General features: G+C 39.2%; 1 protein-coding gene across 6 annotated transcripts in view; it reads right to left on the bottom strand.

Annotated features, from left to right (window-relative positions):
• Positions 1-16304, bottom strand: part of CDON (cell adhesion associated, oncogene regulated) — a 105225-nt gene that overhangs the window by 72982 nt on the left and 15939 nt on the right. The window contains exon 1 of one of the 6 annotated variants that reach the window (XM_053900288.1): positions 12899-13231. The exons of 4 other annotated variants lie outside the window; for them this stretch is intronic. The gene's annotated coding sequence lies outside the window, so the exon portion shown is untranslated. Of the gene's footprint in view, positions 1-12898; positions 13232-16304 lie in introns of those variants that run through there. One more of the 6 variants, XM_053900287.1, reaches the window with a different exon arrangement.

The raw sequence follows: 16304 nt of genomic DNA, 5'->3' as shown, positions 1-16304 counted from the left end.
GAAAATCTGGGAAATGCATAAATGATGAACCAAAACAAGTCAACACAATTCTACCACCTTAAGATAACACATCAATATTTTGATGCATTTCCTTCTAATCCTTTTCGTATATGTGTTTATGTACATAATTGCAGTCATAACATGTGTGCAATAGTTTTAAACCTGCTTTATCCATTTTTTATTTAATGATCATTTTTACTTATTAAATAATTCATAAACACAATTTATAATAGTGATTGATAACTTTATTGAATAGACATACTTTAGTCACTCTCTTCTGGATAATTAGGTACATTTTCTACTTTTTATTTATTTATTTTTTAATGTTTGTTTATTTTTGAGAGAGACAGAGCATGAGTAGGGGAGAGGCAGAGAGAGAGGGAGACACAGAATCCAAAGCAGGCTCCAGGCTCCGAGCTGTCAGCACAGAGCCCAGCGCCAGGCTCGAACCCATGTAAGATCATGACCTGAGCCGAAGTCAGATGCTTAACCGACTGAGCCACCCAGGTACCCCAGGTACATTTTTGATATGTGTGCGTACACATGTGTATTTCCTTGCTATTACAGATAATGCTGTCATGAATCTTTGTCCGTAAATCATTAATCACTCTTCTATTTATGTCCTTAGGATAGATTTTTTAAAGTGGAATTACTGAGTCAAGGAGTATAAACATTTTTAATACTCCTAACTTATATACTGGCAAGTAGTTTTCCCCCAAAATGGCAATAATGCATAACTCTATCCCCCAGTAAGCACCATCAACACAGTAGGGGGGTAGACTCCCAGTCACCAGAGTATGGTTTACATCCCTACTCTGCGGTGAACAAAGCTTGGATGTAACATATGAATTTGAGCAATTCATTAAAATATCTGTGAAGGCATAGAGCAACATTTACTGCCTAATCTTATGAGAGACTTTTAAAAATAATATTCAAAATATACATAAAACTACAAAAAAATAAAATAAAAGGAATGGATGCTGCAGGCCACATTCATCAACCTTGTTAATCTCTGAACTTTAATTACAAAAAACACCACGGACACAAAAATCTCTGCTTTTTACCCAAAATTTATTGTAAAATAGGATACGGGTCACTGTTGTTATACTGGGTGATTTTAATTTGTAACATGCATTTCTCTAAAAATAAATTTGTGTGTGAAAACTGCTGACAGACTTTTTTGGCAATATTTGCTGGCATTAAAAATAGTAAATTACCATTCATTTCAAAGCTTTGTTCTCCCTTCCCTACTGCTTTTCTTGTCCAAAAAGCATTTAAACACCTCTACGTCCCTAAACTACTAGAGGCAGTAAAATAATTCAAGGCATTGGATTTTTTTTTTAAGAGAGAGGGAGAGAGACAGAATGCAAGCAGGGAAAAGGGACAGAAGGGGAGAGAGACAGAGAATCCCAAGCAAGATCCATGCTAAGCACCGAGCCCAACACAGGGCTCAATCCCACGATCCTGGGATCATGAGCTGAGCCCAGATCAGATGCTCAAAACACTTGAGGCACCCAGGTGCCCCAAGGCACTGGATTTTAAACTGGATTTGTTCTTGCCTTACTATAGGGCTTTAACAAAGACATGATCAATTCCCATGTGAAAATCTGAACTCTTGAGATTTATCCAACTCACTGGTCCCAGAAGAAATTAACATGACCATGAGGAAGTTCTTCTACCCTGATCATAACTTCAGTTACGGCCAACGTAATTCTATTATTTTCACAGCAGTTCTGAGTGGCTGATTAAGTGTCTGAGAAGATCCTCCCAAGAAAGCACCTGGTAGGACAATCTCTCCAAGGAAAAGACTATAAGCTACAAAAAAAAAAAAAAAAAAAAAAAAAAAAAAAGAACAGCTAGGCGGAGTGCCACCATTAAACCTACAAATCGGGACAACCCTTTCGTTCATGCTATAAAAATCGTTGGAGGACCCTCCACTTTTGCATGGGATGAGTGCTGTTCCTGGAGTCTTAGCTTGATGTTCCCAAAGAATGACTGGTATCTCCTAACTTATAAAGCTTTCTTTAAGCCTCTCCTTCACATCTACACAGAAGGCAATCTGTCTTGTATAGCAAACTACTTTTAGGCCAGGCCCAGGATTACCAGCATTTCTGTTGGCAAAAGCAAGCTAAAGGTATGCCTGGTCTTAGAATAAGAAAGGAAATACTTCCCTAACATTTACTTAACTTATTGTTCAGGTTGTGAACTTAATGCTTTTATAACCTCTTTTCAACATGCTGCCAGAATAATCCTTTGGGAAAAGTCTTTCCTGAATTTCTCGATTTGATTCTTTTGTTTTTGAAGCAATGCCTTTGCTTTCCTAAGGATGATCAAAGCTGTCTCCCTGAATCATCCCCCTCCCCAGAGTCCTATATCAAATTTTCTTATAGTTCTCTTTCAGGTTCAGGGAATAACTGTGATTAATCTGTGAACAAAACCTCCACTTGGGACCCGGATAGGTTTTCAAAACAGAAAAGTCTTTAAGTTGGTTTCCTTTTTTAAAAACAATTTCCTTCTTGAAAAATAAAAGATTGGTCTTTATTTGCAAATAATCTCTTCCATAACATGCTATTTCTCAACTGTTGATTTTAAAAAGTGGATCTTCTGCAGTAACTAAGCAAAAGAAAAAACAGGTTTACCGAAAAATTTTTGAATACTAATCAAGATTAATTCAGCACAATTTCAATTACGGAAGTCAAACATACACTTCTTCTTTTTCCCAGCCCACTGAGCTACCCTGACCTTAATCACATCAAATTGTAAATCTCCCATAAAAGTTTTCCTCATTCTGAATATTTGAATAATTTACCTAAGCAGCTAATACCACTTTCTACACAGACTTCTCAAAGAACCCTACCTTTTCTACGAGACATTCATCCAATCAAAGAATTTCATACATAGGGAATCTACTTTGGGCAAGAACCTACAAGGGGTACAAAGATAAGGAAGATGAGGCAGGCATCAGGCATCATTCCTGAACTAAAGGATTCTGCAGCCTAATTGAGAAAAGAGGGCACAATCATAATTGGCTTTGGAACAAAGTATCATTAAGTGCAATGAGCGTGTGAAATATATTCAGAGTTCAAAGCAGAGGAACCCATCTTTTATTCAACAAATATTACATCAGGCTGTGCTGGGAACTCAGCCACAGACAGATAGGACGTCTGTCTCCCTGAGGTTCATGGTCGCGTGAGGGAAGGGACAACTAAGAAGCCACCCAAACACAGACTCACCTAACAGAACTAACATTTTTGCCACAAGGGCTCCTGTGGTTATTTCACTTTTTGGATGGCTTTTTATTCAGCGTCAGAACTTTTTCAATTAGAAGCAAAAAAGGAGTACTTCGATATTACAGCTTCGGGCAAAGACACACCCACCAGTTTACGTGACCCCACAGCGTTTAGTCGGAAAGTATCGTACAGGAGAATTGGAATGGCCCGCCGTGTTTGGATGAACCCAAAACACTGTGCTCTGTGTACAGATGCCATGTGAGTGGGAGATCAGTGAGCATTTTCTGCTAATCTATCTGTGCTGTGAGCACCATTTCTGAGAGTTGGGGAGCACTCCCATGTTTAGCCTTTATTTTGCCATGAAGTGTTTTTCTGTACCGTAAGCTTTTAAGTGCAATGTAAGTGAAGACCACTGTGAGCCTTAAAAAGACTCATTGTCTGAAAGTCAACTTCCTGTCTCTCCGCTGTCTCGAGAGGAGGACTTCCTCATGGTCCTCCTCCTCCAGCCACCAGCCTCAAGTCTTCTCTTCCTTGGTTGAGCACAGTAAACTCACTGCACTGTATTTAAGAACATCCTGTACTTACTTACTTTCAAAATACTGTTTATCACCTGTACAATTTTTTTTTAAACAAATTTGTTTTTATCGCTCAGTTGACTTTTTTTTCCACCCATGAAAACCGTGGCTATCTTGGATTGGGATGGAATACGTCATGATTATTTTTTCCCATCAAAATGAAGGAAATGGTTTTTGCTAAGAGGTAAAGCTTTTACGGAATAGAGGTTTTCAAGAATTAAAGTAGTTAAGTGAGGGGGGGGAGGTGGCTGAGCCACAGACTAAAGCAGAGATACTGCAGGAAACACAGAAGGGTCACTTCACCTGGACTTAGAGAAGGTTTAAGAAGACACCTCAGAACAATGATCAGGAGAATTGATAGAGGGCTCTGGGGGGCGGGAGAGAGGAAAAGCAAGGGGAGGTGGCACTCTGAAACATGAAGAGCGATGTGTGTGCAGAATTAGAAAGAGCAAGGAGGTGGGGCACCTGGGTGGCTCCATCGGTTAAGCATCCAACTCTTCTTCAGCTCAGGTCATGATCTTGCGGTTCATGAGATAGAGCCCGGTGTCGGGCTCTGCACTCACAGTGTGGAGCCTGCTTGGGATTCTCTCTCTCTCTCTCTCTCTCTCTCTCTCTCTGTCACTCCCCCGTTCTCACGCTCTCTCTCCCTCTCTCTCAAAATAAATTAATAAACATTAACAAAAGAGTAAGGAGGGGCACCTGGGTGGCTCAATCGGTTGGGCGTTGGACTTCGGCTCAGGTCATGATCTCACAGCTTGTGAGTTTGAGCCCCACATAGGGCTCTGTGCTGACCGCTCAGAGCCTGGAGTCTGCTTTGGATTCTGTGTCTCCCTCTCTCTCTGCCCCTCCCCCGCTCACGCTCTGTCTCTTTCTCTCTCAAAAATAAATAATAATAAAAAAAGAGTAAGGAAGTATGGCTGCAGATAAGAGGAGAAAATATGGGGTACCAGGTAAGGTGGCATAGTTAAGCAGAAGCTGCAGCATACAGAAGAAAAGAAATCAGGTCAAGGTATCAGCTTTTATCATGAGAGGGGAGTACTAATGGCTCCTAAGCAGGCAAGGGACAAGATCTGACTTGTGCCTTTGAAAAATCATTTACACTGCAATGTGGAGCATGGCCGAGGGACGGAAGAGAAGTTAGAAGGCCCTGGCGAATGAGGGTGGAGATGTGTACTAGAGAAATACCAGGGGATAGATTTAAAAGATTTAAAAAAATTTTTTCAACATGGACATATTTACCAGATGTTATTAAGAGGTGGCATTGATAGAACTTAATAGTGAATGATTTGGACTGGGAAAGAACCGGTCTCTTAGACATCTTTGAAATTCACTACCGTCCACTCATCTGTTTCCCCTCCCCAGTGCTTTGACCTTAAGTAAAAGAACAAGGCTGCTGTCCAGATTTCTACTTGGACAAGTGAGTGAGTGCTTGACATGTGTTCACTTAAGCACAGGAAATACACGAGAAGCAGCAGGGTTTTCCACGGCTTGTTGTCGCTGTTTTGATGGCAGCGTGAATGCAGAGTGCATCCCGTAAGGCGTAGAGAAAATGAGCTGGGTTGGGCATAAGTGGAACTCTAAGAAAGAGACCAAGTAGGCACAGAAAGAAGCCTGAAGTGCTTCAGAGATTGGAGGGGGACAATAACAGAGAGACGAGATTGTGCTCCCTTTTGAGGAGGTGCTCCCTTTTAATCCTTATTAAAAAAAAAATCCACTACATTGGAAGGAGTAGCAATTCCTCATTCAAAATAATCCACCTTATCAATACCATGAATACAAACTTTTAAAACGAAAAAGAAAATGGGGATGAAATAGGGATGGACACTCGAGTTTCTTAAAAATGAGTTTCAAAATGTCACCGAATTTCACACACATATACCCTTCAAAGGTACTACGGTTTAGGGTGATCAGACACATTCCTCAACTGCTGACTCCTTCATGATCGCTCCAGCCTTTGATCTGCGACAGTCCTCACGCTGTACACACGGGGCCTCAAAAAATGAGAGTAACAGCTGTCACCCATCTTTCAGTGATTTCACTGGAGGAGCCGGTAGGGGCAGGAGGAAGGTGAGGAAAAGCAGCAAAGTGCTCTCCTCAGTCCAGCTGCAGCAAATACGCCATCTAATAGCATGTTAATCTATGGGGGTTACTCTCCTTCTCTTAGAAATGAAAGCATCCCTTAGAGCAGTCATGTGCAATTGACGATGATGCATGCTCTGACCTGCCAAGTAGCTCGGAGGCAGTAGGAAGAACATATAAATCTTACAAACATAGAGCTGCAGGACATCAAACACCCAGGTCCACATCAGTAACTTGCGGCCATCTCTTCTTACCAGAACTCAGACCCCTCCGTACGAAACGCATCTCTTTACGGTGCCCATTTTACGCGCACGGTGATGATCGCACCATCATTCAGATCAAACTTCTCGAAAACTGTTGACACCTACGGGCTTCACAACCCTTCCCCCCATGTCCCCGGGGCCTCCATCGAGTCAGCCAAGCGTACAAACTGATCCTGCTGTCTGCAAAAGCATTTCCTTTCACTGTGGACCATCAAGAGTAGAGGGATAAAATGGAAGTGACTTGGAGTTATGGCACCAAAAAGGCCAAATGAGCAAAGAAATAATCAACTCCACATGAGCCACTTCAGCTCCAACACAATGAAAAGGGCCTAGGACTAACCCCAGGAAAGGTCACGGAGATCAAAGGTCACCAGCAGAAAAAGGCAACATGAGCAGCTGCCGGCAATGGGAGTCAGCGTGGTCCTAATTACGCTCCAAAAGAGAAGGGGTCTGAGTGTGGATTTCAGGTCTCTTCACAGTATTTGTGTGTTTAAAAAAGTCAAGTGTTCCTGTTCCACTGTCTCTCAAAGAGCCTATTTCTTCCTGCTTCTAGAACACAGGAAACCAAAAATCACGGAAACAGGCTAATTCTGACACCCACCGTGAACTGGACAGGAGCATTATGAATATTCTAAAACACAGCTGCAAACAGCGAAATTCTCCAAGGAGACTTGGGAGAGATTATTAAAAAGACAAAATACAGCAAGTTTCAAAAGGATTGCTTTGCAGGCACCAAAGAGTCAACACTTGCCACAAATCAGTAGATTTTCAAGCTTGTCACTGGCATTGGCTTCACGGGGAAAAAAATAATAGGGTTATGATAACCACAAAACAAAAGCTAGCTAAGAGCAAAAATGTTTAAGTTTGCGAAGAACTAGTTAAACTTGAACAGACTGATCTTACAAAGGTCCAGACGGACATTCGGCTAACTTGTTTTGATGAAGGATGAGGAGGAGGAATATGAATGCATTTGAAAGGGGGCTTTAGAGGAGTGTTGGGTAATAAATTTAATATAGTTGTTATTATGTCCAGGGCATTGCTCAGAGCTTACCAAATGAAACAAATTTTTCCCTGGCTGTTACAAAAGACTCGCCCTCAGGGGTTTGGTTTAGATTTCATTTTAATAACAAGGAAATAAAACCTCAAGGAGAAATTCATTTCCATGAAATATATTCTACTGTATACAATTAAACCTTTAGGACAAAGCAAAATAAGGAAAAAATTAGAAATCTAAGACAAATATCTGTGCTGTAAATAAACTTGAATCAACGCTGGCTGGGCACGGGATCTCCATCACAATGACTTTTATATTATGTTACCTGCTGAGCTGGAAGCTTCCTAGCGACCTGGAACATAGTGACACTGGTTTCCAAGGACTTCATTCCATCTTTAGCCATGGCTGCATAAAACAACCGAAGGAGTTTGGATTTCTTAGGCGCCCCTGCTTTGTTCAACTAGTGACAGGAATTAGATCAGACACAGCTTCATCAAAGCTGTCATAGTACCATGGAAGACTGGCCGTGCATTGATAATAGGACTCTTCAAGCACATTCATAAATGGACATACAAGCCAATCATAGATTACTATGCAGTCAGTACCTAATTACCTCAAGTGGACTGTTAAGTCTATAGAAATGTGAAAATACGCATTGGCCTGTATGAAGAAAACTTGCAGCCCCAGAAAACTTTGATAGGCAGTTAAAGTCGAAGAAATGCTCAAGATACAATGCCCCGATGAACTAGAAAATAGAAAAATCAATTAACATCATGGGATCTTTGTAAACACAGCACAGTATGGCATGTCCTTTTAGTCCAAAGAAGCAGCCAAAGAAGTAGCTGTATGTAGCCTTAGGCCCAGCCTGTCTACCAGAAATGAAGCAAAGCTGGCCACCAGCGTTATGTAGAAAATAACAGTGGCTACATTTCGACATGAAGTTAAGCAACAGTAAATAGGATGGTCAAAAGAAATGATCCAATGACACACTGAAACAGAAATCTCTCTCTCTCTCTCTCTCTCTCTCTCTCTCTCTCTCTCTCTCTCACACACACACACACACACACACACACACACACACACACACACACACAAACACACACACACAATAAAATACTGGGAAAACCATAGTAGCAGACTGACCCAACTTATTGGGTCACATGTGACCTAATACACATCAACTTATTCCAGTGACACTCCTCTGTGTAAAACTGTTCTGAAAATTCTTTGTTAAATATTTTCAGTGACAATGTGTAAACCAGGTGTAAAAACCATTCTCATTGTTATGATAACATCTGATGTTTAACACTATAGTGTCCTAACTCCAACATTATCGACAAATTTATTCATTAGTGGCTATTTCCCAATAAATCAAGAACTCCAAATTTTTTTTTTACAGTGCTATAACCAGTAAAGATAATTCCAAAGGAACTCCAAATTTCGTGGCATAACAACGTGAGACTGAACACACAGCTTACAGATTCTGACTTAGACATACGAGTTCTGGTATTATTTCTTAAAATTTTTTATATTACACTGTATTCAACGTTTCCTATATACACAACATAGCAACACCTTACATGTGTAGAATACAATTTATATGTTGATACATCTGTAGACCCTATACTTTTAAGGACTTGTCATCATTGGCTTCTATGAACAACATGAGGGGGGTTTTGTCTCATTTTGTTTTGTTTTGTTTTGTTTTGGTGAGATTTACAGGAGAGTTACAGCTTCACTGTTTATACAATGACATGATTAATGTGGGTCTTGGAATTATAAGAGTGTTGTGGGTTGGATCCTTGGTTTAATAGTCTAAAATCTCTTCACTTGACCCATTTTCTAAGCCAGACTGTGAGTACAGTTGGAATCTGCAGCCTAAAAACACAAAAAAAGTAGTTTCCCATTCATTTACACAACAAAAATGTACTGCATGCTTATATTCAAGGTAGCTGGGGAAAAAAAGATGGGCGGGGGGCAAAAAGTAGAGTAAGACAATAGGGACTACCATGATCTCATTTCCTAAGTTTCTGACATCTTTAACTCTTGGATTACATATAAACAATAGCATTTAAAACTGTTTTTGAGGTATAAAAAAGTTTCAAGAAGTGACAGGAGCCCTCATTTTTAAAATATTATGTTTAAAAACTACTGTAAGGCATTTAAATATATTTTAATAAATATATTTTAAATATATTTTTTAAAAATTAAGTTAGTGCTCTAAATGGATGTATTTCTTTTTCCTAGAGAATGTCAGCCAGGTAGAACATTTGCTAATTTAGTGTGGCTTAGGTTCTGTCTGTAAAGGGGAAAAGAACCGCGTAAGTTTTTCCAGCTTTAGGATTCTATGACAAACCTTTTACAAGTGCTGTGTTTAAGTGAGGGGGAAAAAAAAAAAAACACTTAAAAGCTCAGGTGCAACTCTTATACAAGTTTTGCCTCATCTCTGGCAAACTCCAAAAAAGACTGCACTTAATGAAAGAGGGAAAGGGGTGGGGGTGGGGGGGAATCCAGCCAAAGTATCCAAAATCAACACATTTTCAGCTCTAAAAATTAAGTCAAAAGCATATATAGCTCACTTCAGTTTGCAAACAGAAAAAGAGTATTTGTGTTAACTCAAAAAAAAAAAAAAGCTAAGTTGAAAAGAAAATTTTTTTACACGTTACTTTAGTCGGAGACTATTTTACGATTTCATTGTAAAAACCTATAGAGGTAGCCCCTTTATTTCATATCCAACTAAAAAAACTGGAGAAATTTCCCTGGCAAATGCTCTTGCATTGTGAAAGTGTCCTTCACCGTTTTACAGTCAAATTATCTCTAACGTACTCGTGGAACTCTGGAAACACTGTTAGACATGTAAAAGTTGTTGGGAACATGTAAAACAATGGAAAAGTTCGGTCTTCTTGTGAACACTCAGTATTTATCTTCAACCACTGCTTATGAAGAAAATGGCCTTCCCAATTTTAACTGGGAAGTTAACTTGGGTTATCAAGCTTTCCAAGAATTTACATTTAAAACATTTCATAACTCTACATAATCATCTCCTTTTTCTCTTCCTAGCTTCCCTGCCAACCTAAGTAAGTCTATCTTAAGAGGAAAGGCCCAGATGGCAGGTGTGGGTGTTCCAAAACATCAGATATTATTTTGTTTATTTGAATTACATTCTTTGCTTGAACAGCCTCGGGGTGCACATAAAACATACTACTAATTAAAATAACCAACAGCAGTACCAATAAAACATCTAAAAAGCAGCCTCTATATAGAGAGACTTTTAGGTGCTTGCCTCCTGACCTCAGTACAGGGAACGATGAAGGTGCACTGAAAACCAAGTGAGGCATTTCTATTTCTTTTAGAGAAAGATAAAAAGCCAACTTAAGGTTGTGGCAAGAAGGGAACCCTCCTTGATGCTGATGCATCGTCAACCCTTGGGCACATGTATCTCAGACAGACAAACATCTGGCACGAGAAATGGCAAAGAAGCCACATCCCAGGACAGACGACTGCATACTGACAACTTACTAGATTTAATCTACAGCACTGGTTCCCAGAAATTCGGATTTCAATAACCAGTGATACTGAAAACTAAGGCAATACACCTGGATGATCCCATGCAAGCCTGCCAACCATTCGCCAAGAATACTTTCTTATACAAATTAAAAACTGCCATCCACTATCATCTCAGTGGAACAGAACAAAAAGGCAGGCAAAACATAGTTTCAGAATAAATTTAGCTGTAGAAAGCAATCACTACATGTCTTTTGGTCCACTGCTCCTCATTTTACTCCAAATATAAAATCTTCATTATAAACTATGCTGCTTTGAAGACTGATGTTGAGAAACAACTAATCAATAGACCTAAGTTTTCATTGTCTTAACTCAGTATATTTAATATTATTATATGTATTATCATCTGTCATGTATTACAAGCATAGTATACACAATTGTTACATAGTATATTATAATATACATATAGTATAATAGTCAATACCAACCTTTGGTTACAATATAGGCTAAATCACGCGCCCCCTAATGGAGCATTGAACACAGACATCCCCATAGCTTTTCATCCTGAATCTCAACCAACAAATGTCCCTAAAACAGCATTTTTAATCTTCTTGGTATTGACAGGTTTCTACCACTCAAAGGACGTTGACCTCTGGTACCAGAGTGTCATCCCTTCTCTTCATTAGTAGCATTCCCCTCCAAAACAGGTCAAACTTTTAGACCCTGCTAGGAAAACGGTGTTTCAGACGCAGGAAATTTACATGTATACATCCCTACATTCAACTAAAAAAAAATCCATTACTCTCTCTCCACACACCGCTCTAAAACTTCATGCTTTAAAACTTCTTTCCTTCTTCAGTAATGGCTTTGATTTTCATTTTAACCTGATTTCCCCCGGGTCAAAATTATGGCCAAGGAGGATTCCTTGAAGAGAACGTGCACAATTTGACTTCATCTGACTCTTTATACTGTGAAAAAAAAAGAACTAGGCTAGATACTTACAGGTCACATAAATGTGAAAAATTCCTACCTGACCTGGATTAACCACTAGTTTGTCAGTTCCATGAGGGGAAGGAGCCAGGTCTATTTTGCTCACCACTAGGTACCATACCTGGGAAGTTTCTTGCACAAAATGAGTGCTTAACAAATGTTGATGAATGAATGAATGTACATTGAGAGAAACCCAGCAATGTTTCCTGTGAATTATGAAGTTATTTCACAGACTACTAATTTAATATGCTTAAAAACATTCTAGTAAGCCAAAAGAGAAGATACAAGAATAGTGTCCCACTCCTAAATAGCAGTTTAAGACAATCAACACTAATGCTTTATGACCTGTTCACTGAGTTTATTTGGTCTTTGATGGAAGTGAACACCCATATTTTCCTATTTTTTATTATGTCAATTTTTTTTAAATCAATAGCTAATAGTTATGTGCTGTATAATGTGATAGGTACTTAAGCCAAATGACTAACACAGTGCAGGATGCAGCATTACAGGAAAGCCACGGGCAAAAGGGAGAAGACAGTAAATAAAAGATGTTATCAAAAGTTCTTTTCAACCTGAAGAGAAAAGGATACTATCGACAATAACAGAAGCACTATTATCACTTTGCTCACCCACAGAAATAACCCAGTAGAGTCCGCAGAAACATTCACCATGAACTTGAAAGTCATACAGGCATAGGGCCAACAATAGGTAAATGCAATTCTCTGCTTTTACTACAGTTAGGAAGGGTTTGTAGTTAAAACAAAAGACTTCATATACTTATGACAGAGATTGGCATTATAGACGAAAACATCAGGGCTTCTTACTGTACATATTCATGTTTCCTGCAATGTGGCATGAATTTCTGTACGGTCAAAACCATGTAAATAAAATCCTGCTACATAAAGTTGTTATTAAATTTAGGAAGATAACTCTCAAGGAGGTGTTTCAAACATACTTAGACAGTACTGGCCAAATTCATTGGGTGAAACCACAGAGAGTTATATAAATTCCCTTAAAACTATCGAGTCAATCTGTCCCACCTCTTGCCAACACTTTTTAAAGTACTGAATTTGGCAAAAAAATACCTAAGGAAAACAAGCACATTTTTTAAGCAAAATGCCACAATGCTAATTTATACACACACATGAGGTGGATTAGTCACTCCCTGTCGATACCGGACAAAATCAACTCACTGATTTATCTGCATAAACAAATGTTTGTCTTTATACGTATTTATAAAATTAAGATTTTAAAAGGTCGTACAAGCACTTACTAGGTCCGAGTTACTGGAGAAAGACTCAAATGCTTCAGTCAGTAGATCTGTCATCTTTCTGCCCCAGCACCAAAGAGCGATGATCCAGTCCCAGTGGTGATGGTAGGTCACTTGGAAATGATTTAAGGAGGCGGGGCTCTATGTGCAGCATGAAAAACCTTGCCAAATAATTCTGATACTCTACCCCACCCTTGCCTCTTGCTTCCACTAGGCAGGGAGTTAACTGGCTTTACTGTGTGTGAAAGTAAATCTACTTGTACATCTTACCAAACAGCTGTCTTATGAAATTAATTATTCTAAAGGATAACAACTACCAATTATTAAGTTTATTGGTGAAAGATTTTACATGCATTATTGTTGATCCCCACAACGTTCCTAAAGATGGGTATTGTTTCCATTTTACAAGTGAGGTAACAGTAAAGAAGAAAACTCTAGTAACCTCCCCAAGATTCTAGAGCTTGTAAAGGGCAGGGGTAACATCTAAACCCAGGGCAATCCCAGGCCTACGCTTACCTCTTACCCCTTTCTACCTACAGCTTCCTAATTAAAAGAAAGGCCTTGAGTAGAAATCTGGTTTTATGTCCATTGATGTCCGTGAGAATCCACGGTCACTTCCCATTCTGGAGGGATTCTCAAAACTATCAGGTTTTGGTTTTCTTTCTCTTTTTTTTTTTAATTTTTTCAAGCTCCAGCAACTTTTATTCTCTCTTTCTCGATTTTAATCTGCGAAATGATTGTCGGAGGGACGAAAATTATTTTTTATAAATTTCACTGTGTTTCTGCGCTTCTGGAACTCAATTACTGTAAACTTACTGTGAATCATTAGCCAGACAATGAAGGCAGGACACAAGATTTCAGTGCCTAATTTGCATTCGTGTTTTTGGGTCATGTCTGTGACATGTGAAAGTCACATGAAGTTACAGAATACAGAGTACAAAGGAAGTTCTGAAACAGGTAAGAGGAAAAGCAGATGTGAATTATCTTCCATCTCATGGCGGCATAAGTGTGACAAACTCGAAAAGCATGTGTCATGGCACACAGCCTTATACGACATCATGAACACACAAATTACAAAGATCCCCTATCACTCTGGCTCATCGGCAATAAGCAAATATTAATACATACAAACACTTCATTGAATGGGTTGTTTAATTGCTCAGTACTATATATATAGCAGTGCACTTTTAAAGTGATTGCCCACAAAATATTGGACCAGTAGTTAAAAATAAGGTCATTATTAAAAAAAGAAAAACCGTACTAATCACGCTTAAAATTTTAAAACAATCATATGAAATAAGCAAGTGAAATATAAAACAAGCAAAAGTTTCTTTCTACAATACTGACAATCTAAAAAATGTTTTAAAGATTTTATATTTTTGAATTATATTGGTTTTGTGGTAATGTATTTATTTTGTAAATTTTTGTTTTACAAGAAGTTTGCATCTAGTTTCTTTTGTATATAATTAAGAGATTCGTAATAAAAATCATTTAATCAGTAATAGTTTATAAGAATTTTGCCCTTTGACAAAGTTTGAGCGCTGACCCCTTTTTAGCAAAATACATTATCATCTCAGTTAAGACACTATGTTCACTAATCAAACACACAGCTATTTCCTTGATCACACACATCCCTGCAAATCTGAGTTGAGAGTGGGGTTGGGGGATAGAACAAGAATTACAGTTTCAAACACAAGATTCACAGTCCCCCAAATCAAAACAGTTAAAAGAATCCTATAAATGCCACCTACCTCCAAAGCCACCAAGACCACCACCCTAAGAAAACTCTATAAATGCAATACAACCAAGCTTTATCCTCTATGTTATAGGACCCAGAAGGAATATCTTTTTTTAACGTTTATTTATTTTTGAAAGACAGAGCATGAGCGGGAGAGGGGCAGAGAGAGAGGGAGACAAAGAATCTGAAGCAGGCTCCAGGCTCTGAGCTGTCAACACAGAGTCTGATACAGGGCTCGAACCCACGAACCATGAGATCATGACCTGAGCCAAAGTCGGATGCTTAACTGACTGAGCCACCCAGGCACCCCTGGGAATACCTTAAAGTCTGTGCATTTGCAGAGTTGTGGCACAATGTTTTCTCCTGCAAACGCATTCAGTATCACTACAAAAATTACCGTGTTTCCCTGAAAACCCTGATTCCAGTGATAGAAATACAATAATGAGGCCAACCAGCGGACTAGAAGAAAACAGATGGAGTTTTCAGCGCTTAACTCAAAGAATACAACAACAACAACAAAATGCATAAGTGCCTCCTTCCTGAAGCATTATTACTGTCACTGTGGACAACAACCAAAAACAAAACCCTACGGATAAAGAGGGAATGGCCAGCCAAAAAGGGAAGACTACCCACCACCTGTCATGTTCTGGTTCCACAATCCCCTCTTCAATTTTTTGGATGCACCTCCACCACTAAATTTCGATCTTCAACAGTCACTTGAGGGCAACATACTTAAGCCGGCCAGCTAGAAACAAAATAGGGGAGTGGCTGGGGTGGGACTGACAGTGTGCATAACTGGCCTATCTCCATGTCAAATATTTGCATCTGATGATTCCACATCTATTCTATTTCTCTCTTGGAAACAACTTGGGGATGGCACTTTATTGGTGGTCTTTAATGCTACCAATCCCAGTTAAGTGTTCATCTGTTCTGACCATATGTAAGTCCAAAAGAAAAGTAACAAATTTAAAAGGACGTAAGAGTCAAGCTCATTATTTAAGTATACATATAAGAATTCCAGAAAACACCGGGATTTCCCATAGATAATAAGATTTGCTGGGGATGGGGCACCTGGGTGGCTCAGTCGGTTAAGCGTCCAACTTCAGCTCAGGTCATGATCTCACAGCTTGTGAGTTTGAGCCCCACATTGGGATCTGTGCTGACAGCTCAGAGCCTGGAGCCTGCTTCGGATTCTGTGTCTCCCTCTCTCTCTGCCCCTCCCCTGCTCACGCTCTGTCTCTCTCCCCTTCAAAAATAAATAAACGTTAAAAAAATTAAAAAAGAAAAAACATTTGTTGGGGAAATTATCAACAAAAAATTAGCAAAGGGTACCAACAATAGTCCTTGCTTCTAAGAACATGTCAGTGAAGGTAGGTATGAAGTACATCTCTCACAAAATAAATTTTATTTTCCTGGTATTAAACTGAAGTATGTTTACACTGAGTTTGGGGAGATAAGAAGGGAGAAGGGGAGATCACAAAGTTACAAAATTGAACATGTGGAACAAGAGAGTCAAATGGTGTTCACTTGTTTGGAAAGTCAAAGGAATGTTCCCAAAAGTTCCCCATTAGCTCTTACTAATTGAGCTAATTGAGTATTAGCTCAATACTCACCCAACTGCGCTCTTTGCTATGCACTGGGTTCTAACCAGTCCAAAAACA

Source organism: Panthera pardus, unplaced genomic scaffold (genome assembly GCF_024362965.1).
Source record: "Panthera pardus isolate Hobbes unplaced genomic scaffold, ASM2436296v1 HiC_scaffold_12, whole genome shotgun sequence".
Taxonomy (NCBI): domain Eukaryota; kingdom Metazoa; phylum Chordata; class Mammalia; order Carnivora; family Felidae; genus Panthera; species Panthera pardus.
The sequence above is the reverse complement of the archived record's forward strand: the minus strand, read 5'-3'. Positions and strand labels throughout refer to the sequence as shown.